General features: G+C 47.3%; 2 long non-coding RNA genes across 3 annotated transcripts in view; one reads left to right on the top strand and one right to left on the bottom strand.

Moving 5' to 3' along the window:
• Window positions 1–3,384: 3,384 nt before the first annotated feature.
• Window positions 3,385–11,856, bottom strand: LOC132523883 (uncharacterized). The gene is made up of 3 exons (XR_009541685.1): window positions 11,493–11,856; window positions 10,780–10,873; window positions 3,385–4,848 (listed from the first exon to the last, which is right to left on the bottom strand). It is a non-coding gene; the product is annotated as an uncharacterized LOC132523883 (long non-coding RNA).
• Window positions 11,857–12,375: 519 nt separating this feature from the next.
• The window catches only part of LOC132523882 (uncharacterized), a 48,834-nt gene continuing 35,322 nt past the window's right edge, over window positions 12,376–25,887 (top strand). Inside the window, exons 1-4 of one of the 2 annotated variants that reach the window (XR_009541683.1) lie at window positions 12,376–12,987; window positions 14,105–14,192; window positions 16,389–16,519; window positions 24,159–25,274. This is a non-coding gene — a long non-coding RNA (uncharacterized LOC132523882). Of the gene's footprint in view, window positions 12,988–14,104; window positions 14,193–16,388; window positions 16,520–24,158; window positions 25,275–25,887 lie in introns of those variants that run through there. The other variant, XR_009541684.1, reaches the window with a different exon arrangement.

Raw genomic sequence — 25,887 nt, forward strand, 5'->3', positions numbered from 1 at the left:
GCCGAGAGCTTGGATACCGGAGTCAGTCTGCTTGGGGAGAATCCTTGTTCTGACACTTAGCTGCGTAGACGTAGGCAAGATAAGTAATCTTTCTGCACCCGATTTATTCTTCTTTAAAAGGGAATAATATCAATCGATTCCACTTCTGGTTATATGTCCTAAAGAACTGCAAGAAGGGACTCAAAGAGATATTTGTACATTCATGTTCACAGCGGCATTATTCCCTATAGCCGAAAGGCAGAAGCAACCCAAGCATTCATCAAAAGATGAATGAATTTAAAAATGTGATATATACATATAACAAAGTATCGTTCAGCCTTGAAAAGAAAGGAAATTCTGACATGGGGTACAACATGGATGAACCTTGTAGATATTATGTTAAGTGGGATAAACCAGCCATGAAAGGACAAATACCGTATGATTCCACTGATATGAGGGCCTAGAGTAGTCAAACTCATGGAGACAGAAAGTAGATGGTGGTTGCCAGGGGCTGCGGGCAGCAGAAAAGGGAATTTGTTGTTTAACGGGAACAGAATGTGTATAGAATGTGAACATCATGCCACATGGGTACACTCAAAAATGGTTATATGTACACTTTAAAATGTACATTTAAAAATGGTTAAAATGGTAAAATTTGTTACGTCTACTTTACTGCAATGGAAAAACAAGGAAGGGGGATAATAATATGTGCCTGGTAGGTTTACTGGGAGGCCTAGCTGAGCTGATACACATAAAGACCATGGAGCAGGGCCCAATGAATGGCAGTTACTGTAACTTTGTGAATACATTCACCTTAAAAAGATGATCATTTTATGGACAGCTGTTCTCAAGAGTCCACCCTCTGGGCACATCCCCTGCATGACCCGTATGTGGCCCTCCAATTGCCACCGTAAATACTGCTGAAGTGTCTCTCATTTTTCTCGGGAAAATGGACAGAATTGTTTAACTAGATCTCAGCAGTTTTAACCTTAGTTATAAATCCATCCGTTTTGTTGACAAAACTTGAGCCAGGACACAGCTGACAACACTTAGAAGTGCCCCAGCCACTTGTTTATTGTATGGTCCAGGGAAGCTGGGTCATCCAGGTCTCCCTGGATGTCAGGGGACACATCCCAGCTGGCCTGGAGAGGGCGGAGCCTGGGAGGCACACTCCAGCTCCAAGGCCTGCTGGGTCTGTGTGGTACCCCTCCTCCTGGCTCTCAGATCCTCTTGTAAGGATCCCAGTGGTGGTGTTTATCAGATCATCACAGACACACTCAGAGTCACGTTTAACCAACTATCCGGGCACCCTGTGGCCAATCAAGTTGACGCACAAAGTCATCCATCATGAATCTCACATGAATCAGCGAGAACAATGTCCTGGTTTACAAACACAGTTCAGGACCTGGAAAGGGAACCAGGCTGAGCTCCATTTTAGGTGCAGAAAGGACTTCAGGGGGCATCCTATAGAACCTAGTGTTTAAGAGCTTGAAGCGCTGAAGTGTTTTGCTCGGATATGCAGAGCTACTTAGCGGTGGAGACCCAGGTGCCCTCAAATGAATGAGCCGTGGCTTATTATGCTAATAACAAGTTAACACATACGGAACCTCACCATTTTCTGTTCATCTCCTGTATTAATGCATTTAATAACACATGAGCCCTGAATTTGACCGATGGGGATGCTAAGGTTGGGCCACTAAGGGGCAGAGCCAGGAATCAAACACATGCATTCTGGTTCCAGACCTTGTGCCCTTAGCCACCGTGCTAGAAGATCTGGCTGATCTGCCTGAGAGCAGTGCATGGGTCCAGGAAAACTTTTCATGAGGCATGAGCTCAGCTGGAACTTGAGTGGCCACTGGGGGCTGTGTGAGTTTGGCCAGTTTGGGCCTCTATGAACTTTTTGAATTGGATTCCACAGATCCGTCTGTTCTCTAAAAGGAAAAGGAGCGCATTTGCTATTGGAGTTTCATTAAAAAGAGTTTCTGGCCCCTTTACTGTACCTTCAAAAGAGGATATGCTTTCTTGCATGAGTCAACACTGCTGCTTTTCAAGAACATGGGACCGATCCTTATTCTGAAAGCTGTCAGCTGCCCTGTGATGTAGGAAATGAATCAGGCGAAATAGGATTTCAATACCAGGGAAACTACTCAGTTTACTGCCCTCCAGGGACAAACAGGAAGCTCTGCTTCCTTCCCCTACAAACGGACTCACGTAGCCTTTTCTTTTGCCCTTTTTAAAATGAATCTGGAGTTTCCTTCCCACATTCCCATATATGTTTTGCCCCCACTCATGTTTTACCCATCAATGGTATTTTACTTTTATTTATTAAAAGCACACTGTTTTAGATCAAGTCCCCAGAAGCAGGACCTGAGAGAGATATTTTTGGGAAAGTGATTTATTAAGAGAGTGCTCTCCAGAAAAAAACCTAAGGGAGAGAGGGAAGCGGGATGGAGAGGGGGAAAGGCTGGGACCCAGCCAGGATGCAGTCTCAAGTCAAGTGTAGGTTTGGCTTAATCCACAGGGTGAAGGTTCTAGAATATGAACCACACTGCAGAGCTGACTCACCTTGAGACAAGGGGTCAGCTGTGTACACAGTATCACTCAGTTCGTGGCCTTGGGGGACTCCCCTCCGTGTCAGCGAAGGGTCATTCTCCAGACCCTGGGGGCTCTGGCCGGCGGTGGTTCTGGCTTGGGCATCACAGCTTCCGCTTCACACATGTGGTTTCATTGCTCAGCATCCAGCACCATTTCCCCATAACTTCCCTCCTCCTCCGCTTCCTCCTGTGCATCACACAGCGGTTACCAAATCAGCACGGGCAGAAGCGTGGAGGGGTTGGCAAGACAGGGGAGGTGGCGGCTGCTAGGGAACCAACTCCCAGTGGCCATTTGCTCTGTTCCTAACTCATCGTGCACCTGGTCTGGTGTTCAGTCTGCAGATGTGAAAAATCAGAGTGGGGCAGCAGGAAGGGAAGTTGGAAAACATCTGGTCTGCAGGTGGACAGACCTTGTGGGTGCCATGCTTGTAGTGTGCGTCAAATGCGTGACAAAATCAGGGCTGGGGCTCAGGTCTCCTGACTTGAGGATGGGGCTCTTTTCCCAACAGCCCGCTGCCTGTGCTGCCTTCTCAGACCGGCTCCTTATGCTGTCTGCCCCACCCACCTCCCCCCTCTCCCAGAGATACTATTTGCTGAGTGACAACCCTGGAGAGAGTCCCTTAGTGCATGCTTAGTGTCATCAAAGTATGGGGCACAGGGACTTCCCTGGCGGTCCAGTGGTTAAGATTCTGTGTTTCCAATGCAGGGGGTATGGGTTCGATCCCTGGTCAGGGAACTAAGATCTCACATAAGGAATGGTGTGGCCAAAAAACAAACAAACAGACAAAAAACAAACAAACAAACAAACAAATACATGCAGGTCATTTCATTAAAAAAACAAAGGGATGGGGCACATGGCAAGGGAATGAGAATAGACAGGACAGAGATAAGCTGACATGAGATTCTTCAGATTCTCCGATCACATGTGATAGAGCTTTCTGTAGGGCCTGGGTAACCAATGGAGAGTTTTAACAAGAGGACAGATGGAATCAGTTGGTTTTGGGGGAAAGTGGCAGTATGGAATATGAACCAAGAGAGAAAAAGACAGCAGACGATTTTTTGCAAGTTAGGCAAGATATGGTGAGGGCCTACACTAAGATGTCTTTCAGCATAGGTGCTGGGGGGAGAGTTGAGCAGGAGAGCCAAAAAGCCAGGGATCGGATGCAAACAACTCCTCAAACTGCATCTTTAGGTCAAATAGGGGTACCACCGAGAGCGTTTCCTAAAAGTCTCCTGCATGTGTTTCTCGGAAGGAAGGGGTAGGTGATTCCATGGCCAACACCATCAGCGAGGGGTTGTATTAGGTTCCTAGGGCTGCTGTAACAGAGCACCACCAACCGGATGGCTCGAAACAACAGAAATTTATTCTCCCAGGGTTCTGGAAACTAGAAGGTCAAAATTCAGGTGTCAGTGGGGTTGGCTTCTTCTGGAGTTTCTGAGAGAGAATCTGAGGGAATTTCCACGCCTCTCTCCGAGCTCCTGGTGGCTCCTGGCATGCCTTGGCTTGTGGATGCATCACTCCAATCTCTACCTCCATCACTACACGGTGTTACCTCCTGTGTGTGTCTTCGTCCTCAGCCTAATCTAATGGGGCCTCATCTTAGCCTGATCACATCTGCAAAGACCCTAACTCCAAATAAGGTCACACTCACAGGTACCAGAGGTTGGGAGTTGGACACGTCTTTCTGGGAGACACACTTCAATCCACACAGGTGTGTTATGCATACTCCAGTTGAAAGTTTCAGACAACCTCTGGCTTAAGGGGAAGAAAGGGACTTGACCTACTTGCGTAATTTGAAGAACAAGGGCATGGCTCTGCCGTCCTCAGTGTTGCTTCATTGTCTAGAAGGATCTCTCCTGTGGGTGGCTAAGATTACCCTCCACCCACCCTGACCACATCCAGATTTACAAAGGTAATCTCGGAAAAAAGGTCTCCCCCTTAAATCCATGGCCATCTTTCCACAGGAGTTATCCTTGGAGGCAACTTGCCCAAATCATAACAACTGAAGTGGATTATCATGGAATGTGTGTGTGAGGGGGAACTCCCCAAAGTGTTGCTGGGCAACGTTCTTTCTCTGCCTCTGCCCAAGTGAGGGCAAGGGGAGAGCCCCAGGTGTAAATACCAGCTGCTTCCTGGCCATCTTGATTTTGTGGGCAACCTACATGATGGATAGACATTGCATCTGTTGACTTCTGTTCATCTGGTTCTGATGGACGCATCTCTGTCCAGCCTTTAATCTGATCAGGAATCTGGCATTTGTCCCCGTTTCCTCACCTGCTCGCAAGAGATAAGAGCCAGTGGGAGAGGTTGCCTAATGAATGAGCTGAGCTCAGTACCTAGAGGCTGTCTGCTGTCAGTGCCTCTAGGGCCATGACACTGGAGGTGGCTGGCCACTGTTCCTTGCATCATGTCCTTTGGGACTGCCCACCACCCATCACGTTCTCCCTTCACAGGCCTCCTGGGGGTGCGGGGAACCGAGTCTGCTCCCAACTGGCCGGCTCCTACCTCTCTCAGCACAAGCAAGCAAGAAGTTAAAAACATCTTGAGGTCCATACCTGAGTCACGGCTCCATAAACATCCTGCTACCAACACCTCCATTGCGCTCAGCATCTGAGCTGGAAAACTGCCCTGCTTCCCTCCAGCTGGCTTTTCTTCTATGCTGCTCAGCCTAACAGTTCCCTGACCATAGGCCAACAGAACTAGGAAATGCCTCAGGGACAACTCGTCCAGGCCCCTCCAGGTATGGACGGTGGCGAGATGTTCATTTTCACCCTCGTTTGCCTGCGGGGCGATGGAGGAAGGGAAGCCTTGCCTTGCCTTGACCAGCACGGGCCTCCTGGACCGGGATGACCCGCGGCCCCCCTGGATGCCTGTCTTCCCTTTGTCCCAGGTGAACAGCCCTCCTCCCCTCACCCTGCCACTTGGCACTCGCTTTTCCACCATGAATATAAGTAAAGGAGACCTCCTTTAAAATGGAATCGGGCCGCTCTGAAAGGGGAGCTCTCACACACTCAGCCTAGGTCACCAGCAGGGAGAACAAAACATGAGAATTATTCTGACAAGGGAGGGCATTTTCCACCTGGGGATTTTATCTCCTGTTTTTAAGAATAAGAAGGAAGAGCCCTCCCTGCTCCAGCAACAGCGCTCCAGCCACCACTGGCAGCTGGTGAGAAACTGCCACAGCCTTGAACTCTCGTTCTCCTCCGATAAACTTTTGCTTAAAACAACCCTCCCCAGTTTCCTCCTGTAACCTTAATGAAAGCTGACCTTCCCTTTGTCTTTTTTGACCTGCCCGTGGGTCACCATAGCTTCCTTGTCCTTCATGGCAATTCCCCCGTTCTTCCCGAATGAACTTCATTTTGTTTTTTCTAATTTGTCAATTTTTTTTTTTTAAGGTTGATACCACTCACGTTCTCCTCTTTAGGACCTCCCATAGGGTGAAACAAAATATGAATATTCTCACGAACAATATCATCGTTCACAAAATAATAATAATAATAATATGCATCCCCACGTGCCAAGCCCTGTATTTAGTCCTGTAATTTATCTCCACTATTCAGGTGAACACACTGAAGTTCAGAGAGAGGTTGAGTAACAGGTCCATGTGCACAGACCTAGGGTGTGAAAGGACTGTCAGACTTGAACTCCGAGGGGATGGCCTCAGGCCACACAGGTGGTGGGAAAGAGGTGAATATGACTACGGCTCCTTTTCTGTCTTCTCCTGGGCATTACCTGCATTTGTCCCGTTCCTGGCCATCTCCTATAGGCATTTTTCTTAATTAGAAAAAAAAAAATTATTTTTTCATTGGTTCACTGCTTTTTAATTTTTGAAATATTAATTTTTACCTGCTCGTCCTTAATTTCTTCCTTTTGATTCCCTTAAGTTTCTTTTTCAAATGTAAATGTTCTCAGTGTTATTTTCTAAAGAATCTATCATTGCAGCTTGAGTTTCTCTTTGACCCAAGAGTTAAAGAGAGGGCTCTTAAGATTTCCAAATGGTTAACCTTTCCTGACTAATGACTAGTTGTTTTTGTTTGTTTTTTTCTTTGCGGTACGCGGGCCTCTCACTGCTGTGGCCTCTCCCGTTGCGGAGCACAGGCTCCGGACGCGCAGGCTCGGCGGCCATGGCTCACGGGCCCAGCCGCTCCGCGGCATGTGGGATCTTCCCGGACCGGGGCACGAACCCGTGTCCCCTGCATCGGCAGGCGGACTCTCAACCACTGCGCCACCAGGGAAGCCCGACTAGTTTTTTTTTGTTTGTGTGTTTTGATGGTGGGATGGGGGTGGGCGGGAAGGTTATTTGTGTAAGTGTGTTTGTGTGTGTTTAGGCGAAACTTGTTTATTTGACCTGCATTAATTGACATCAGCTGTGTGAGGGCATATGTTGAACTCCACAGGAAACACAGAGGCAGGTAAGGCAACTCTCATAGAGAATCAAGTCTCGATTACTTGCATCAGCTTCCAAGGCTTTTTGTTTTCTTTTTTTTTGTTTGTTTGTTTTCATTCTTTAAATTGAGATATAATTGACATATAACATCGTACTAGTTTTAGGTGTATAACGTGATTTGATATATATATATATTGTGAAATGATTACTGCAGTACCTTTAGCTAACATTCTTCACCTCACATAGTTACAAATCTTTTCTTGTGATGAGAACTTTTTTTTTTTTTTTTTTTTTTTTTTTACGGTGTGCGGGCCTCTCACTGTTGTGGCCTCTCCCGTTGCGGAGCACAGGCTCCGGACGCTCAGGCTCAGCGGCCATGGCACACGGGCCAAGCCGCTCCGCGGCATGTGGGATCTTCCCGGACCGAGGCACGAACCCTTGTCCCCTGCATTGGCAGGCGGACTCTCAACCACTGCGCCACCGGGGAAGCCTGTGATGAGAACTTTTAAGATCCAGTCTCTGAGCAACTTTCAAATATACAATTACTAGTGTATTAACTACTAGTTTTTATTGCATTGCTGTTAGACATTGTGACCTGTACAATTTCTACTTTTGAAATGCATAAAGCTTTTTAAAAAGAATATACATTCTCTGTAAAATTAAATAGAAAGCTCTTAAAACTATTAAACTCGACATAGAAAACAAACTTATGGTACCAAAGGGGAAGGGGGGGAGGGATAAATTTGGAATTTGGGATTAACAGACACACATTACTAAATATAAAATAGATAAACAACAAGGACCTACTGTACAGGACAGGGAACAGTATTCAATATGTTGTAATAACTTATAATGGAAAAGAATCTGAAAAAGAATAAATATATATGTATCTATAACTGAATCACTTTGCTATACACCTGAAACAGTGTAAATCAACTATACTTCAATAAAAATGTGGGTACAAAAAAATTTTAGATTAGAGCCTAAAAATAATGAACTATAATACTCTTGAGAAGAAAACATAGGGAAAAAGCTTCATGACATGGGATTTGCCAATGATTTCTTGGGTATGACACCAAAAGCACAGATAACAGAAGGAAAATTAGATAAATCAGACCTCATCAACATTACACACTTTTGTGCCTCAAAGGACAGTATCAACAAAATGAAAAGGCAACCTACAAAATGGGAGAAAATATTTGCAAATCATATATCTGATAAGGAATTAATATCTAGAACATGTAACAGACTCCTACAACTCAACAACAAAAAAACAAATAATACAATTCAAAAATGGGCAAACCATCATCAAAAAATCTAGAAACAATAAATGCTGGAGAGGGTGTGGAGAAAAGGGAACACTCTTGCACTGCTGGTGGGAATGTAAATAGATACAGCCACCGTGGAGAACAGCATGGAAGTTCCTTTAAAAACTACAAATAGAACTACCATATGACCCAGCAATGCCACTACTGGGCATATACCCTGAGAAAACCATAATTCAGAAATAGTCACGTACTAAAATGTTCCTCGCAGCTCTATTTACAATAGCCAGGAGATGGAAACAACCTAAGTGTCCATCATCAGATGAACCGATAAAGAAGATGTGGCACATATATACAATGGAATATTACTCAGCCATAAAAAGAAACGAAATTGAGTTATTTGTAATGAGGTGGATGGACCTAGAGTCTGTCATACACAGTGAAGTAAGTCAGAAAGAGAAAGACAAATACTGTATGCTAACACATATATATGGAATCTAAGAAAAAAAAATGTCATGAAGAACCTAGGGGTAAGACAGGAATAAAGACCCAGACCTACTAGAGAATGGACTTGAGGATATGGGGAGGGGGAAGGGTAAGCTGTGACAAAGTGAGAGAGTGGCATGGACATATATACACTACCAAACGTAAAATAGGTAGCTAATGGGAAGCAGCCATATAGCACAGGGAGATCAGCTCGGTGCTGTGACCGCCTGGAGGGGTGGGATAGGGAGGGTGGGAGGGAGGGAGACGCAAGAGGGAAGAGATATGGGAACATATGTATATGTATAACTGATTCACTTTGTTATAAAGCAGAAACTAACACACCATTGTAAGGCAATTATACTGTAATAAAGATGAAAAAAAATGGGCAAAGGACTTGAATAGACATTTCTCCACAGAAGATATACAAATGGCCAAAAAGCATGTGAAAAAATGCTCATCATCACTAATCATTAGGAAAATGCAAATCAAAACCACAATGAGACACAGCTTCACACCCAAAAGTATGGCTATTATAAAAAGAAAGAAAGAAAGAAAATAACAAGTTTAGACAAGGATATAGACAAATTGGAATCCTTGTGCATTGCATGTGAGAAATGATACAGCTGCTGTGGGAAACAGTATGGTGGTTCCTCAAAAAATTAAACAAGGAATGGTCCATATGACTCAGCAATTCCACTTCTGGGTATATACCTAGAGGAACTGAAAGCAGGGACTTGAACAGATATTTGTACACCCATGTTCATAACAGCATTATCATAGTAGCCAAAAGGTGGAAACAACCCAAGTGTCCATCCACAAATGAATAGATAAACAAAATGGGATATATACATAAAATGGAATATTATTCAATTTTAACTAGGAAGGACATTCTGACATGTGCTACAACACGGATGAGCCTTGAGAACATTATGCTAAGTGAAATAAGCCAGACACAGAAGGACAAATATTGTAGATTCCACTTAAGTGAGGTAGGTAGAGTAATCAAATTCAGAGGCAGAAATTAGGTTATGGGTTGCCTGGGGCTGGGGGGAAGGAGGAAATGGGAGTTACAGTTTAGTGGGTACAGAGTTGCAGTTGGAGAAGATGAAAAATTTCTGTGGCTGGATCGTCGTGATGGTTGCATAGCAATGTGAACATACATAATGTCATCGAACCATACATATAAAAATGGCTAAAATGCTAAATTTAATGTTATGTATATTTTGCCACAATAAAAAAGTAAATACAGGGCTTCCCTGGTGGCGCAGTGGTTGAGAGTCCGCCTGCCGATGCAGGGGACACGGGTTCGTGCCCCGGTCCGGGAAGATCCCACATGCCGCGGAGCGGCTGGGCCCGTGAGCCATGGCCGCTGAGCCTGCGCGTCCGGAGCCTGTGCTCCACAACAGGAGAGGCCACAACAGTGAGAGGCCCGCGTACCGCAAAAAAAAAAAAAAAAAAAAAAAAAAAAAGTAAATACAGAGCTCTGATATCAAGTTAATGTTTTTTTCAGTTCTTCTATGTCACCATTTTCCTATGAGATGTGACCAAGACAGAACGAGTTAAAGTTTCTAAACTCAACGTGATATTTGCGATTTTCCTTGTTCTTTGGATGGTTTTTACTTTAAATAAGTATATCATACTACTCAAGACCTAAGGGTCTGTGACTGTTATTTCCTCCCATTTTTAAAATAAATACAAAAAAATGTATTTTTTCCCCATTTCCTTTGTTCCGTTTACAGTTTTCACCTTGAATTCCACTTCGTATGACATTGGATTTATCATCTTTGCTTTCTCTTTTGGCTTATATTTCATTCACTCCTTCCTTCCTTCCTTCAATAAATAACCATGTTCGCTCACTGTGTGTCAGGTTCCAGGTGCTGAGGTAGAGCAGGCAACAAAATAAACCAAATCTTCACCCTCCTGGAACTTACATTCTAGTGCAGGGTGAAAGAACGTAAAGCGAGATAAATATGAAAACTACGGTCTAGTGTTTTAGGTCCTTGCTATGTAAAGGGTCGCCCACAGATCCAGAGGCACAAGGTGGGAACGGGTTAGAAACGTGGGAACCCACCTTGGATCAACTGAATGTGCATCTGTGTTGTAACAAGTTTCCCAGGTGGATGCATCGGCACATTCCGGATGGAGAAGCACTGCTTACACCCTGATAAATGCGAGGGAGAAAAAGTAGACAGTGAAAGGGGTCGGGAGGCCTCGCTGGGAAGGGGGCCTTGGAGTAGAGGACGTGAGCTCCGCAGATACGCGGAGGAAGAAGCTGCAGCAAACTGTAAGGCAGAGCTAGCAGGTGCAGGAGGCTCCCGAAAAAGCCGACTCGTCCTCACTCGGCCTTGATCCCAGGCCTTTTGTTTTGGGTGTGCCCTGGCGGCGCTGTTTGAGCGCGGCGATTTGGGCGGCGCTGCAAGATCTCCCGGCGCTGGGATGCTAGGAGCGCCGTGCGCTGTGCTAACTCGGGGGCACTGGCGAGTAAAGCTGGCTTGCGCAGGGTTTCTGTCTCTCTATAAGAGCTCCCAAGACTTTCTCTTTAAAATGCAACCCCGCCCCGCCCCTCCCCTTACACTAGCCAGGCTAGTAACGGGAGAAATACCAAAGCAACCCTTCGGGTTTACCCTTTTCTCTCGGCTTCCTCTACCTAAACGTCCCGCCCTAAGTTCCTCCTCTCATCCCTGCTATCTTCCCCTGTTTTTCCACGCCTGTACCATCGAAACTCTTAGAAGAGTCGTCCAGGCAAGTGGATCTCAAACGGGGCAGAGCGAGAGAATCACCTGTGCCTCCACTGGCCCTCAGTTTCGGAGCAGGAAGACGTGGAGTCCGGCCTGGATCCGCGTCTGACCGAGCCGGGCTCCGCCGCCCAGCCTGGGACCTTGGAGCAGTTACTTGGTCTTGCCACCCTGTCCATTCCTCCGCTGTGAGAAGGAGATAACATCCGCCTCACCGGGTTGTTTTGAGGACTGAGAGAGAACATTTGTAGGAAAGCATTTTGTAAGTGACAGACTGCTAAACACACTGGACTAACTTCAGCTCGCAGATTGCGGCTAAATGATTGATGTCTGGACTCCCCCTTTCCCCCAGCCGTCTTCCTGTTTCTTCTGCACTTGGAATTGCCCTCTCGCCAGGTTATTGCACACGACGTACTCGATTCTGCATCTGCGGCCACAGGTTTCCCCGGGTAGGGCAGGCCTGGTGCGGAGGAGAGGACTGATTGGCTGGGCGGGAGGTGGGACGAGCGATGACGCGCGGAGCCCGGGAGACTGCGCCGCGGGTGCGCGGGATGCCGGGGCCGCGGAGAGGGCGGGGCGGAAAGGGAGCGGACTGGTCGCGGGGCTGGGCGGGGTGGGGGGGAAGAGGGGGACAGGGACAGGATGGAGAGGAGGGGGAGAGGGGCGGAAGGAAGAGGGGAGAGGGTGGGGTGGGGCGGGGAGGAGGAGAGGAGGGAGAGAGTGACGGGGCGGGGTGGGAAGAGGGCGGAGGGCCTGGATGGGGAGGGGAGTATGGGGGATGGGGGGGCGCCTTGCTGCGGCCTGGTCAGGGCCGGGTCGCCGCGTCCCACTGAGGACAGTGTCCCTGGTGAATCCTCTCTGGTCCAGTAGGGGAAGAGGCAGAGCCTGAGCTGCAGGAGGAGGGGGCGCGGGAGAGGGAAGGGCCCGCGGGGGCGCCAGGCCGGGGACGGGTTTGCAGCCGCCCGCAGAGCTTTGGCGCCTTGCGTCGCCGCGCCAGGAGGTTTCCGGTCACACCACGTATCTGGGCATGTGGCTTCTTCCCGGGCCGGCTGTTCTCACAGCCGCCGCCCTTCCCTCCCTTGGCTGCTGCCCCGCGTGGGAGGGGAGGGACGTCGGGGTCGTGTCCCCAGCGCTAGTTGGCGGGGCGGAGAGGTGGGGTTTCTCAGTGACCCACAGCGGGACCTCCCGTGGGCGTGGTGCGGGTTTGTGGGCTGTGGAACTGGAGTACAAGGTCACCATGAGGACCCCGGGAGAGGGGTCCCCCTCTCAAAGGGCAGAGGCCCCTTGAAGGGGGTCTGACCTCGGGGTTTGCGAGGGTCAGGGCGGAGGAGGCGTGAGCCTCGAAAGACGGGGGCGATCTGGCCAGTGGAGATGTGGGTGCTCCAGGCCGAGCGAATGCGATGATGGGGGCACGGGCCTGCTGGGGTCGAGGGCTGGAGGAGTGCGAGGCGAGCCGGAAAGGTCCCGGCCCGTCCAGTGCCTGCGGAGTGACCCGCGGAGGTAGCCCTTCCCTTCTGGGCCTTCAAGTCCTCATCTGTAGGTGAGACAGTAGCTCACTGTTGTGAAGGTTTATAATGTATGTGAAACTAGAGCAGTTCCCAGCATGGCTCTGCTTAATAAACTTAGTCCTTTTCCCTCCTGGAAGGAGAAGAAAGTGAACTTGTGAGACTTTGCTGGACATTTTACAAACACAGCTAGGAGCCAAATAGAGTTCAACAGAATAGATGTCTTAAGAGTCAAAAGGATAGGCGCCTGGCCTGAGCCACCGTCTGCTTCCGAGATGCACACCCCTTAGGACCATGGTCTCAACTTGCTTAGGCTTCGTGGGGGATCCTTACCTAGCACGACAGAGGGAGTTTACGGGTACTGACTACATTAGAATGGACAGACACACACAGCTGGTGACTTTCTCTCTCTCAAAGGGATATAGAACCATCCAGATTATCTTCAGCCAGAATTCCTTGATTTGCAAGTCTATGCTGGGTTCAGGATTCAACGTCATAAGTCTGAGAGGCGGGGGATCCCAGAGCTGTCACTGCTGAGCCCTGGGCCAAACCTGTGGCACCAGCCAGGCCGCGTGTCCATGATAAAGCCAGGGCTGGGTGACTGGCCTTTGTGCCTTGGGCTTTGTGGAATTTTGACCTCGCTGAGTCGCGGAGGAGTTGAGAAGGCCTTGGCAAGGAGTTTCCATGACTCAGTTTCTCCACCTGTATCCCGGGAGTGAGAATACTGGCTGTTTAGCTTCCCTTAGGTTAGGTGCCATCTTAAATAGCTCCTCCCACGACAAGGCAGTGGTGGGTGGGACGGTCATTTTTGTGGCATGGGAGTGGGTGCAGCCTCCCAGTGAGATCAGTGCTCTGGCATGGCTGAAGCAACATGGAAGGGCCTGGTGGGGAGGGTGGAAGAGCCCAAAGGGAGGGGAGGAGGAAGGTACAGAGGTGTGGCGGACTTGGCAGGGAGAGATGTCATGACACTCCCATGACAGGGGCAGGGTGGGCTGTGTGAATGCCCTGGACAATGGCCAGGACAGGTGAAGCTTCCCCTTGTGGGACTGTGATTTAGGAAGTAGCTTGAGTAATGGGACAGTCAGGGCTGAGCCACAGAATGTGGCCATAAATGCAAATAAGTGCACCTTCTTTCCTCTCTCCTACGAGCAGTAGTCAACCCAACGCTCCTGAACCTGGCTCCCACCTTCGTTTCCTTCTCCAGGTGGGCTCTGCTTTGATGACAGGCTCATTCTTGGAGGTAAGCTCTTTCCGCAGAGATTTACATAACGGGAGGCTGAGCAGTCAGCTCTTGATGTCACTGAAATACCCAGTGAAACCTAGTGGCAACTCTGAGTGAGGCCCCTCTTCATTGTGGCCAGGCCATTGTCTCCTACCCACCGTCCTTCTTAGCATTACCCCTGCCCCTCTCTTCAGCAAGCTCATTTATATCTTTATACCTGCTCTCAGGATACCCCCCTCCCCACGCACACACCTAGAATATTCTCTCCCACTGCAGTCAATCCTTCTCATCCTCAGGGTTTAGTTCAGCCCCACCTCCATCTCCAGTCCTTCCCTGACAGGTCCAGCCTTGTTCTGTGAGCTCAAATAGCATTCAGAGTCATTTCACGTGTTTATCTATGATCATGAGTGCCTGCCACTGTTTTATGTTTCTGAACCTTAGCTCCTTATCTGAAATGTGAGTTTCCTGGTGGCAGAGATGCTACCAGATATATCTGCATTTATGTCCTTTTGAAATGTTCCCATCAACCTTTAAGCATTTCCTTACTTCTTGTAAGAATAGTATAAGAATATTCTAGGCACATTTTGTTCTCTGAGGCATTGTCCTAGCAGCACCAATTCTTTTCAGCAGAGAATGATTTAGAAACCAAGATTAGAGTGGTAGGTGTGCTTGTTACAGTTGGAGTGTTGCAACTCGCGTGCTTTCTCAGTGGACAGAGCTAGGGATATACACGAGGATACATTTGTATATTTGCATCTGTACATATATATTTATTTCTATATTGAAAGGTACTGGTGAAAAGAATGAGCTCACACCAATACCTCCAGTTCTAGTCTGGCATCAAAAGATTCATTCTAGTTTTCTCCCTTTCTTTATTTGTAACTCTTTTCTCCAACAGGGAGAAATCTGGTTTACATTATCTGTAATATGGCTACTTACTGATCACTCCCTTTTTATGTAACTGATTCCCACTGCCACAGGTACCCCTTCCCTCTATGGATGACATCCTCACCCCCTTGAACTCCAGCACCTCACTCACACACAGTCGCCTTCCTCACCCTTTTCAGGATCTGATACTCTGTGCCACACCCCCTCCTTCCTGCTTGGACTCTGTCCTCCACATGCTTGGGTTTTAACGTCCCACACTGGGGCACTCCTTAATACCCCCGTGGGTTCTCCCACCCTCCTCAGTGTCTGGGACCTCACACTGTCACCCCCTGAACCTGAAGCCAAATCCAGCCTCTGTACCCCAACACCAAATTGAATCTTGGAGTTTTGGGTGAAGTAGAAAAGAATAGCTTTATTGCTTTGTCAGGCAAAGGGGGCCACAGTGGGCTAATGCCCTCAAAACCATGTGTCCTGACCTGGAGGGGGTAGGGAGGAGATTTACAGTAATGGTTTAAAGAGGGCATGATCAGCTCATGGACAATCTTCTGACTGGTTGGTGGGGAGGTAAGTGGGAATCCGCATCATAAACCTTCTGGTTCCAACCGGGTCTGGGGTCTACATGCTTGTGGGCAGCATACCATTGTCAACCATTAACTTTTGCACTTAGTTGGGGTTTCAGTATCTGCAAAACAGCTCAAAGATATTGTTATGTGTATTCCTTGATGGGGAACCAGGACCCTGCCCCGAGGCTGCACTATTGTTTCTCTTGACTGTTCCTCCCTTGTCTCCCAACCCCTCCCTTCCCTGATCAACAACTGTTTGAACCTGCCTATTGGAACTCAGGGAAAGTCATGGAGGCTGAGTGAAGCAATTTCCTGTAATCAAAGAAATGGGGGACAAGAAAGGCTTTTGTGCCCAGGAGCCCCACAGGGTCTTGCTCAGTATCAAACTTAGCTGCCCTTCTAGCCTCATGCAGATGTCCTTTCCACCTGCTTGGGGTGAAGTGGAGGCCCGACATCCCAGTCTAAACCCCTCCAACCCCCATGTGGACACCTGTTTTTCTAGGCTTCACCCAATGACTTTAGGACCAAGTTATTCAGGAATGAAAAGGTAAGAGGAAGAGGCACATGCTAAATTTTTAGTCTCAGATTCCTCATCAGTAAAATGAGCTTAATGTACCCATCTAATACAGTTCTGCTACGGTGAGAACTACATGAGATAACATACAGAAGTGCTTCCTTAGCACAGAGCTTGCCAGCACTCAGTGTCAAAGGCCATCATTATTACTACAAATTAACGCTCCCCTTGTTTTGCATCATTTGGCAGGAATACAATGGAGACCTATAGAAGAGAATTAAGCAGGAGGAATGGGTGCCAATGGCAGATGTATCAAGACGGGGGGACTGTCGCCTCTTTCTTAAGATAATGAAGACACTCATCATATCAGCTAAATTCAAGTATGTAAGTAAGGAGAAGAAACGGGGAGGAAACATCCAATATGTTGAGTGGTTATCTTTTTGGTGGGATTATTTGACTTAACTTTTTTTTTTGCGGTACGCGGACCTCTCACTGTTGTGGCCTCTCCCGTTGCGGAGCACAGGCTCCGGACACGCAGGCTCAGCGGCCATGGCTCACGGGCCCAGCCACTCCGCGGCATGTGGGATCTTCCCGGACCGGGGCACGAACCCCTGTCCCCTGCATCAGCAGGTGGACTCTCAACCACTGCGCCACCAGGGAAGCCCTGACTTAACATTTTTTAATGTGTTTTCCAAAATGTATTCGATAAATATTATCCAGGCTTAGACAGAAACATTTTAGAGGGACTCTGCTTAACTTCAACGTAACTAAATGAAAACTGCTCTCAGCCTGAGTGGTTGGTTGTGCCTTTTTCTTCTGCCTGGTAGGTTCTGGAGTCAAGAGTGCCTGGATTCAAACTCTGGCTCTGCCATTTACTAGCTGGGTGACCATGGGCAAGTTAATGAACTTGTCTGTGCTTTTGCTTTTTGTTTTGTGAAGTGAGGAGTCTTACAGTGCCTAATTCAGGGTTACTTAACAATTAAATGAGTTAATGCTTCTAAAGCACCGGCCCAGGGTAAGCACACAAAAATGTTAGCTTTTAATGTTATTATTATTCCATGGGACAGAATGTAGTGAGTAGTTCCTCAGATGTCTCAGAGGAAAGAATAGCCTCAGCTATGCCTCCCCCCGAGTGAGTATCTTGTGACTAACCCAGAGACCTCAGGCAGCTGAGCCTCCCGTGGGACATCAAGCAGAGGCAAGGGTGACAAATTAAAGCAGGGGAAGTGTTTTCCTCCCTTCTTGGATGGGATCCAAAGAGATCAGTTTCTTAACTGATGCAGCATCCTGACATTAGGACACTGGGACCGGCACCCACAGGACAAATGACACAGCTCTGTCTGAGTTGATGTCCAATTTGCGATTCACTCATGCATTCGCTTGTCTAGCTGTCAATTTCATATATATTTATTAAATGCTTGCTGTGTGTCAGGCACTGTTGTAGGCAATGTAGTATACAACCATTAAAATGCAATTAATTAAAATTACATTTAAAAATTAAAAATGCAATTAATAAGGGATTCAGACATCTGTATACCCATGTTCCTAGCAGCGTTATTCACAATAGTCAAAAAGTGGAAGCAACCCAAGTGGTCACTGATGGGTGAATGGATAAACAAAATGTGGTATATACATACAAAAGAATATTATTCAGCCTTAAAAAGGGGGAAATGCTGTCACGTCTACAACATGGATGAACTTGAAGACGTTATGCTAAGTGAAGTAAGTCAGTCACAAAAGGACAAGTGTTGTCTGATTCATTTGAGGTGCCCAGGGTAGTCAAGTTCATAGAGACAGAAAGCAGAATGTTGGTTGCCAGGGGCTGGGAGGAGTGGGGAGAAACGAGGAGTTCGTTTTTAATGGGTAGGGAGTTTCAATTTGGGATGATGAAAAAGGTTCTGGAGACGGATGGTGGTGATGGTTGCACAACAGTGTGAATGTACTTAATGCCACTGAACTGTACACTTAAAAACAGTTAAAGTGGTAAATTTTATGTTGTGTATATTTTACCACAATTGCTTTTTTTGCGGTACGCGGGCCTCTCACTGTTGTGGCCTCTCCCGTTGCGGAGCAAAGGCTCCGGACGCACAGGCTCAGCGGCCATGGCTCACGGGCCCAGCCGCTCTGCGGCATGTGGGATCTTCCCGGACCGGGGCACGAACCCGTGTCCCCTGCATCGGCAGGCGGACTCTCAACCACGGCCCCACCAGGGAAGCCCTACCACAATTTTTAAATGTGAAAAATTATAGATATTCCACTTTAAATAGTGGAGTAAAGAGTAGAAATTACGTTCATGAAAAGATTTCCCTAACAGGTTTAGTTTTTACAATTTGTTTTCTTTTAAAATTTCTTGGAGACTTCACCAAACAAGCTGTGTGGATGGCAAATAAGCACGTGAAAAGATGCTCAGCATCATTAATCATTAGGAAAATGCAACTTAAAACCACAATAAGAGATACCATCATACACCTATTCCAATGGCTAGAACTAAAAGCATTGACCATACCAAGTATTGACAAGAATGTAGAGCGATTGGAACTCTCATACTTTACTGGTGAGAATGTAAAATGGTACAACCCCTTTTGGAAAACAGTTTGACAGTTTGTTAAAAAAGTTGAACATATTCTGCCATATAATACAGCCATTGCACTTCTACATATTTACCCAGGAGAAATGAAAGCATACACTCATACAGACAGGAAACAACACAAATGTCCATCAGCAGATAAATGGATAAACAGACTGTATTATATGCATACAGTGGAATACTACTCAACAATACAAAAAGGACGTACTACTGCTGTTACATGGATGAATCTCAAAATAATTACACTGGGTAAAAAAAGCCAGGGAAAAGAGATCATATACTGTATGATTACATTTATATAAAATTCTAGAAAATGCTAACTAATATATGGTGACAGAGCCAATCGGTGGTTGCCTGAAAATGAGAGAAGGGTTGGAGAGGGCAGGAGGAAGAGATTATCAGAGGACAACAAAGAAATTTGAGGGGCTGATAGATAAATTTATTATCATTTTTTAAAAGATTTATTTATTTATTTTTTGGCTGCATTGGGTCTTAGTTGCGGCACACGGGATCTTCACTGAGGCGTGCGTGCTCTTCATTGCTTCTCTGTAGTTGTGGTGCGCGAGTTTTCTCTTCTCTAGTTGTGGTGCACAGGCTCCAGGGCACGTAGGCTCTGTAGTTCATGGCAAGCAGACTCTCTAGTTGAGGCGCGCAAGCTCAGTCGTCGTGGCGTTCAGGCTTAGTTGCCCCGTGGCGTGTGGGACATTAGTTCCCTGACCAGGGATTGAACCTGCGTCCCCTGCATTGTAAGGCGTATTCTTTACCACTGGACCACCAGGGAAGTCCCTAAATTTATTATCTTGAGTGTGGTGATTCTTTCACGGGTGTGTACATGTCAGAGCTAACCAAATTGTATACTTAAATGTGTGCAGTTTATTGTATGTCAATTATACATTAATAAAACTGGTAAAGCCAGTTTTAAAAAAAATTGTAATGCACACAAAAAATGCAATAACGGGCAGGACGATGAAAATCATAGAGTTCTATGGGGCTGTGCATGCAAGTGGTAGAGGCCAGGTGGGGCTTCACAGAAGTGACCTGAGGACAAGTAAGTGTCGTCAGGCAAAGCGTGGGATTGCGGATGGTGTATCACATGGAGGAAGAAATGGGTGCGATGACCCACAGGCAGGAGAGAGCCTGAGCTGAAACTCCGTGTGGCTAGAACTCAGGCCGTAGCGGGCAGTAGAGAAATATGAGGCCAGAGAGCACAGCAGGGGACCAACTATGAGTGTAGATTTTCTCCTGGAGTCAATGGAGAATGACTCCAGGCAAGCAGAGGGTCATCACTTGTGCAGTTTAGAAAGATGCTCTGGCTGCAGTCTGGGAATGGAGCTGGGGAGGAAGCAGAGTGCAGGCAGGAAATCAGGTATTAGATAAGGAGGGCTGAGGACGTTTGACTGGCGGGGAATGACCCCAGACTAGAGCTGCTGGGATATGCCACTTCCCTTCAACTTTTCAACAGCCCGGAGAGTTAGGAAATTTTATCTCAGCTTTGCAGAAGAGGAAACAGACTTGAAGCAGTTAAGTAACTTGGTTACGGTCACACAACTCCCGAGAAGGAGATCTGGGGTTTCCGGTCTGATGGGTTCTGAGTCCAAAGTCCCTAATGCTCACAGGCCTCTCTCTAATTTTAATAAAAGGCATCTGGGATGACTCTCCCCTCTCTTACTGCCTACTTTTCTCACCCTCACCCTCACTGTGGTTTGTTCCATGAATGTCTTCCCCTGGGAGGAGGCAGGGTGCCACGGGAACATGTAACAGAAGATGTAATGCCATCCGGGCAGTCAGGAGAGGGAGGCTTCCTGGAGGAAGGGACATGGCAGCTGAGCCCTGAAGAATTGGAAAGAGAGGGAAGAGCTAGTAAAGGAACATGCTGGGGGAGTGGGGCATGAGAAGGACAAGGTGTTCTAGAATGGAGAGAAGAGCATGTGGGAATAAACTCCAGCATGGCATGCTGGAATAACTGAGCTTCAGAGCACCTGAGTGATGGCGTGAGAGGGAGAGAGGCACATCCGACAGATTTTTAGCTCTCTGTGTAGCAATTTAGAGAATGGAACGGATGGGAGGGAGACCAGTAAGGTGAACCCTGTTGCTTTGATGGTGAAATCCTGCTCGCCAGGCATCTGCTTGTTGTGGTTACCATGGAAACATCAGACCGCAGACCCAGAAGCCTCTAGTCAGCCCCGCTTATTAAAGATGATGAGACTAAGTCCCTCAAGATGGAGAAGAGGTTTGTTTGCCAGCTTTCCTACTGGCAGCATGGAAACCTGTTTTTAATTTTTTATTTTATTTTTAAAATATTTATTTTACTTATTTATTTTTGGCTGCGGTGGGTCTACGTTGCTGAGCTCAGGCTTTCTCTAGTTGCAGCGAGTGGGGTCTACTCTTCGTTGTGGTGCGCGGGCTTCTCATAATGGTGGTTTCTCTTGTTGTGGAACACGGGCTCTAGGCACACGGGCTTCAGTAGTTGTGACACGCGGGCTCAGTAGTTGTGGCTCGCGGGCTCCAGAGCACAGGCTCAGTAGTTGTGGCACACGGGCTTAGTTGCTCCGTGGCATGTGGGATCTTCCCGGACCAGGGCTCGAACCCGTGTCCCCTGCATTGGCAGGCAGATTCTTAACCACTGTGCCACCAGGGAAGCCTGAAACCTTTTTTTAAAAATATGTATGTATAGTGATAAAATATACAAAACATAAAATGTATCATTTTAGTCATTTTAAGTATATGGTTCGGTGGTAGTACATACGTTCACAATATCCATCACCACCATTTATCTCCAGAAATTTTTCATCTTCCCCAACTGAAACTCTGTACCCATTCTTATAACTCTCATTTTCCCTTCCCCCAGCTCCTGGTAACTAGTATTCTACACTCTGTCTCTCTGAATGTGGCTACTCTTAAGTACCTCATGTAAGTGGAATCATGCAATATTTGTCTTTTTGTGACAGGCTTCTTTCGCTTAGCATAGTGTCTCCAAGGTTTATCCATATTGTAGCACGTGTCAGTATTTCCTTCCTTTTCAAGGCTGAATAGCATTCCAGCGTGCGTATATATCACATTTTGTTTACCCATTCATGTTGATGGATATGTAGGTGGCCCCACCTTTTGACTGTCGTGGATAATGCTGCTGTGAATGTGGGTATGCTGGCAACCTCCTCTGTAGACATGGATTATTGGTACTGAGTGAAGAAGACAGACTTTTGCTGATGAGTTTTGAGTAAAAGAAAAAGAGAACAGAGAGAAAAGAATAATGTTTTCCCTGAAAGTCAACCAGAAGTACCTTTTGTGCCTAGATATTTTAAGGACTCGTTCTAGGCAATGCCCTCCTTTGCTGTTGTCTTGGATACGGTGCGTTAAGTCTGCACGTGGTCCATCTTGAGTTAACATGACAGACCTGGCAGAGCAGCTTCTGTTCTGGAGGCAAAGATTCGCCTTGGGACACTTCTCCTGAGGAATTCTTTGGGCTTCTAGGAAAACTGTCAGAAGGCCTACTCGTTTACTATGTCATCTACAAGAATATAGGCTTCATGATGGGAGGATCATGTCTATGTGATTTTAATAACTAGTAAATCTCCAACACCTAGTACACTGCCAGTCACTTAAAGAATATTTGTGGAATGAATGTGTCTTCCACTGACTGAGCCCTCCATGCTCCTGGACAAGTCTTATCTCAAGGAAAGAGGCCACGGGAATAGAACCAGACTCAGGAGCTTACCCAGGCTCTGATTCCGTCTGATATGCTGTGTGGTCTTGGCTTGTCATTTATACTTTCTCATTTCTCATCGCTCAGCTGGTGGAAATGACACCTGCTTGGACTCACCTCACCAGGTGTCATGAGCACGGAGGGGATCATATACATAAAAGTGCCGTAGGAACGACATCATGATTGTGTCTAGCCTTGAGCTGTCTTCAGGGCACCAGCCCTGCCTCGACAACAAACCTCGCGCCTGCGGGCACCTGCCCGATCTCAGAACCTCCCCACAAGCAGCCCTCCATCCCAGCTTCCTATTTTTCTCATTGTATCACTATTTTCTCGGTCTTTTGTGCTTGAAACTTGAGTCCCGTCTAGCTCTTCCCTCTCTCTTGCCTCCCCTGAGTCTAGCTGCTTCTTTCCTTTACCACCAGCCCTGGTCAGGAGTCCCTCCCTACACTCTGACCATTGCCAAAGCCTTGACCATCTCCTGCCTCTTGACTTTGCTGCTGCCAGAGACAGCCTCCAACATGTAGCTCTGACTCCATCATGCCCCTACTCAAAAATGACTGAAGGATGCTCACACACACTAGAACGGCGACTATCGAAAAAACAAAAAATGACAAGTGTTGCCGAGGATGTCGATAGATTGGAACCCTCGTGCCCAGTTGGCAGGAATGTAAAATGGTGCAACCACTATGGAAAACAGTACGGTGCTTCCTCAAAAAATTAAAAATAGAGCTACCGTATCATCCAGCAATCCCACTTCATATCCAAAAGGATTGAAAGCAAAGACTCAGAGAGAGATTTGTACACCCATATTCGTAGCAGCATTATCCTCAAGAGCCAAAAGGTGGAAGCAACCTGCCTGTATCCATTGACAGATGAGTGGATAAACAAATGGGGTATATACACACAATGGAATGTTAGTCAGCCTTAAGAAAGATGAAAATCCCGTCACAGGTTATAACATGGATGAACCTTGAAGATACTGTTAAGTGAAATACGCCTGTCACAAAAAGACAAATACTGTATAATTCCACTTGTATAAGGTACCGAGAATAGCCAAATTCATAGAGGCAGAAAGTAGCATGGGAGTTGCCCGGGGTGGGAATGGGGGGAGGATAGCTAGTTGTTTCATGGGTGCAGAGTTTCAGGTTTGCAGGCTGAAAACATTCTGGAGACCCATGTCGTAACAGTGTGAATATACTTAACGCGACTGAACTGTACCCTTAAGAATGGTTACGATGATAACTTTTATGTGCTTTTCACCACAATTTTTTGAAAAATGGCTGATGGATCCATTGACTACATCTGTCCTCTGCACTCTGGTTTTCAAGGCCCCCCCATAGCTGCTCTTTCTGCTGAGCTCAGCTGGGTGTACCCTGAGCATCCTCGCCTCTTTGCCTCGGCATCCACTGCCCCCTCTGGCAAGAACACTGATGTTCTCTCCTCCCTGCGCTGTTGCAATCCTTCCTGTGTTTTAAAAACCCAGCTCAGGGGCTCCGCTGTGCTATGTCTGTGCACCGTACGTGCTGTAGGTACTGAACCTACAGCATCGGCGGGGAAGTGTTTGGGTGCGTTCCTTCCTTTGCTCCCCTGACTAGGCCGAATTCCCGAGGGTGGTGGTTTGTTCCAGCACAGTGTGGTCCAACCAGCAGTAGGTGGTTGCTGGTTTGGGGGTGGGTCTCCTTGCTCCCCCATGAGGCCTTTTCTGACTCTCTTTCTCTGTCTGTCCCAGCCTCAGGTGCTGACCTTATCCCCTTTCTGGGCCATGAGTTCTTGAAGGGCAGAGCCTGGAGTTTATTCTTTTTTAAAAAATTTTGGCTGTGCTACGTGGCTTGTGGGATCATAGTTCCCCGACCAGAGATTGAACCCGGGACGTCGGCAGTGAGGTTGCGGAGAGTCCCAACCACTGAACCTCCAGGGAATTCCCTGGATGTTTTGAAATACCTATGCATTGTGAAGTAATCACCACAATCAAGCTAATTAACATATCCTGCACAGCATAAGGGATCTTAGTTCCCTGACCAGGGGTCGAACCTGTGCCCTTGCAGGGGCAGCGTGGAGTCTTAACCACTGGACCACCAGGGAAGCCCCTGGAGTTTATTCTTTGCATGGCCCACAGTGCCTTGCCCGGTGCCTGGCTCGGAGGGGCTGTACAAATGTTTGATGGTTATAAAAATAGGTGAGAATCCCCAGCCGTGGGCTTGGTTGCCTCTCTCCCTGATGGGAAGCTGAGAAGGAATTGACCGAGCCGGCTTTCTCCTGCCCTCTATGAATTGTAAACCCTGGGTCCTAGCTGTTCTGCTGCTTCAGCATTTCTTTGTTCTGGGCCGAGTTCAGCGGCCAAGACTGCAGAAGAAGGGAATGAGGGAGTTTCTCAGCCATCACAGATGATTGTACTTGTGGCATCTAGCGCCACCAGCCAAAGGCCTTTTCATTAGACCAGACGCGTTTGGCTCTAGGCTGGCCGGGTTTCCGGTCACCGATGGACTCCGTGTTACGTCTCAGCTGGATTTGGCAGACTTGGCAATCCCAGGGGACGTGGCTGGTCCACTTTGGTGGATTTGCACATTGGCATCTGCAGGCCTGGCAGCTTCCCGTCACTTCTGCCTTCTCCTCGGAAGCTCGGAAGCAGGGGAGGTGGTTCCATCCACTACCTAATGGCAACCAGACTGCCATGTACACAGAGGAGCAAGATGAGTTAGGTCTGGGTTTTCCTGGAATAGTTGAGGTGATCGTGATTTTATTCATTGGAATGGCGATGAAGTGCTAAGTGTAACAATTAAATGTAATGTCAATGTTTTATCCTTGTGAAGGTTTTTTCCTGTAAATTCACTAATTAAGAAAAATCTTTGGGACAGTGACTTGCCCTTATTTTTTGTGTGAGCCGTGGGGAAACTGAGACATAAGATATTCCAGCTGGGACACATTTTTCTGCTTCTGAACGTGAGGAATTGCCTTTAAAACGTTAGACGTAAGATAGAAGGCTGATGTTAGCTTATTAGTGGGCAGCCTTTTGAAAGCATCCCTAAGGTCCTTTTTAGAGAACAGTGGGTCCCACGCAACCATTTCTTATCTTCCAATTTGTCAGCACCTTGATCTTGTTGGTGATCCCTGATCCTCAATTCCCGATTTGAGCTGAGACTTTCGTATAAATCGTGCCTTTCAATTTTTTGTATTGATATTTTCTGATGCATTGACATCTAGGGCTTGCTGATCCTGGAGAGACTGTCCCTTCCAGTCTGGGCAATTTCTAGAGCTAGTAAAGACATGCCTGCAAGTGCACCTTTCATAAGCAATCCAACCAATCCAGACCCCAGCCCTCCAACCACCTTCTTCACCTGCTCTCACCCTCTGAGCCAATGTCTGCCTGCCCTAATCATCCCAGGGCCAGGTGCTAGACAACTAGGGACAATGACTGTGACCCAGAGCCTGCTGAAGTTATTCAAACTAGCCAATCCTAA

Source organism: Lagenorhynchus albirostris, chromosome 7, assembly GCF_949774975.1.
Source record: "Lagenorhynchus albirostris chromosome 7, mLagAlb1.1, whole genome shotgun sequence".
In the NCBI taxonomy this organism is placed as follows: Eukaryota; Metazoa; Chordata; class Mammalia; order Artiodactyla; family Delphinidae; genus Lagenorhynchus; species Lagenorhynchus albirostris.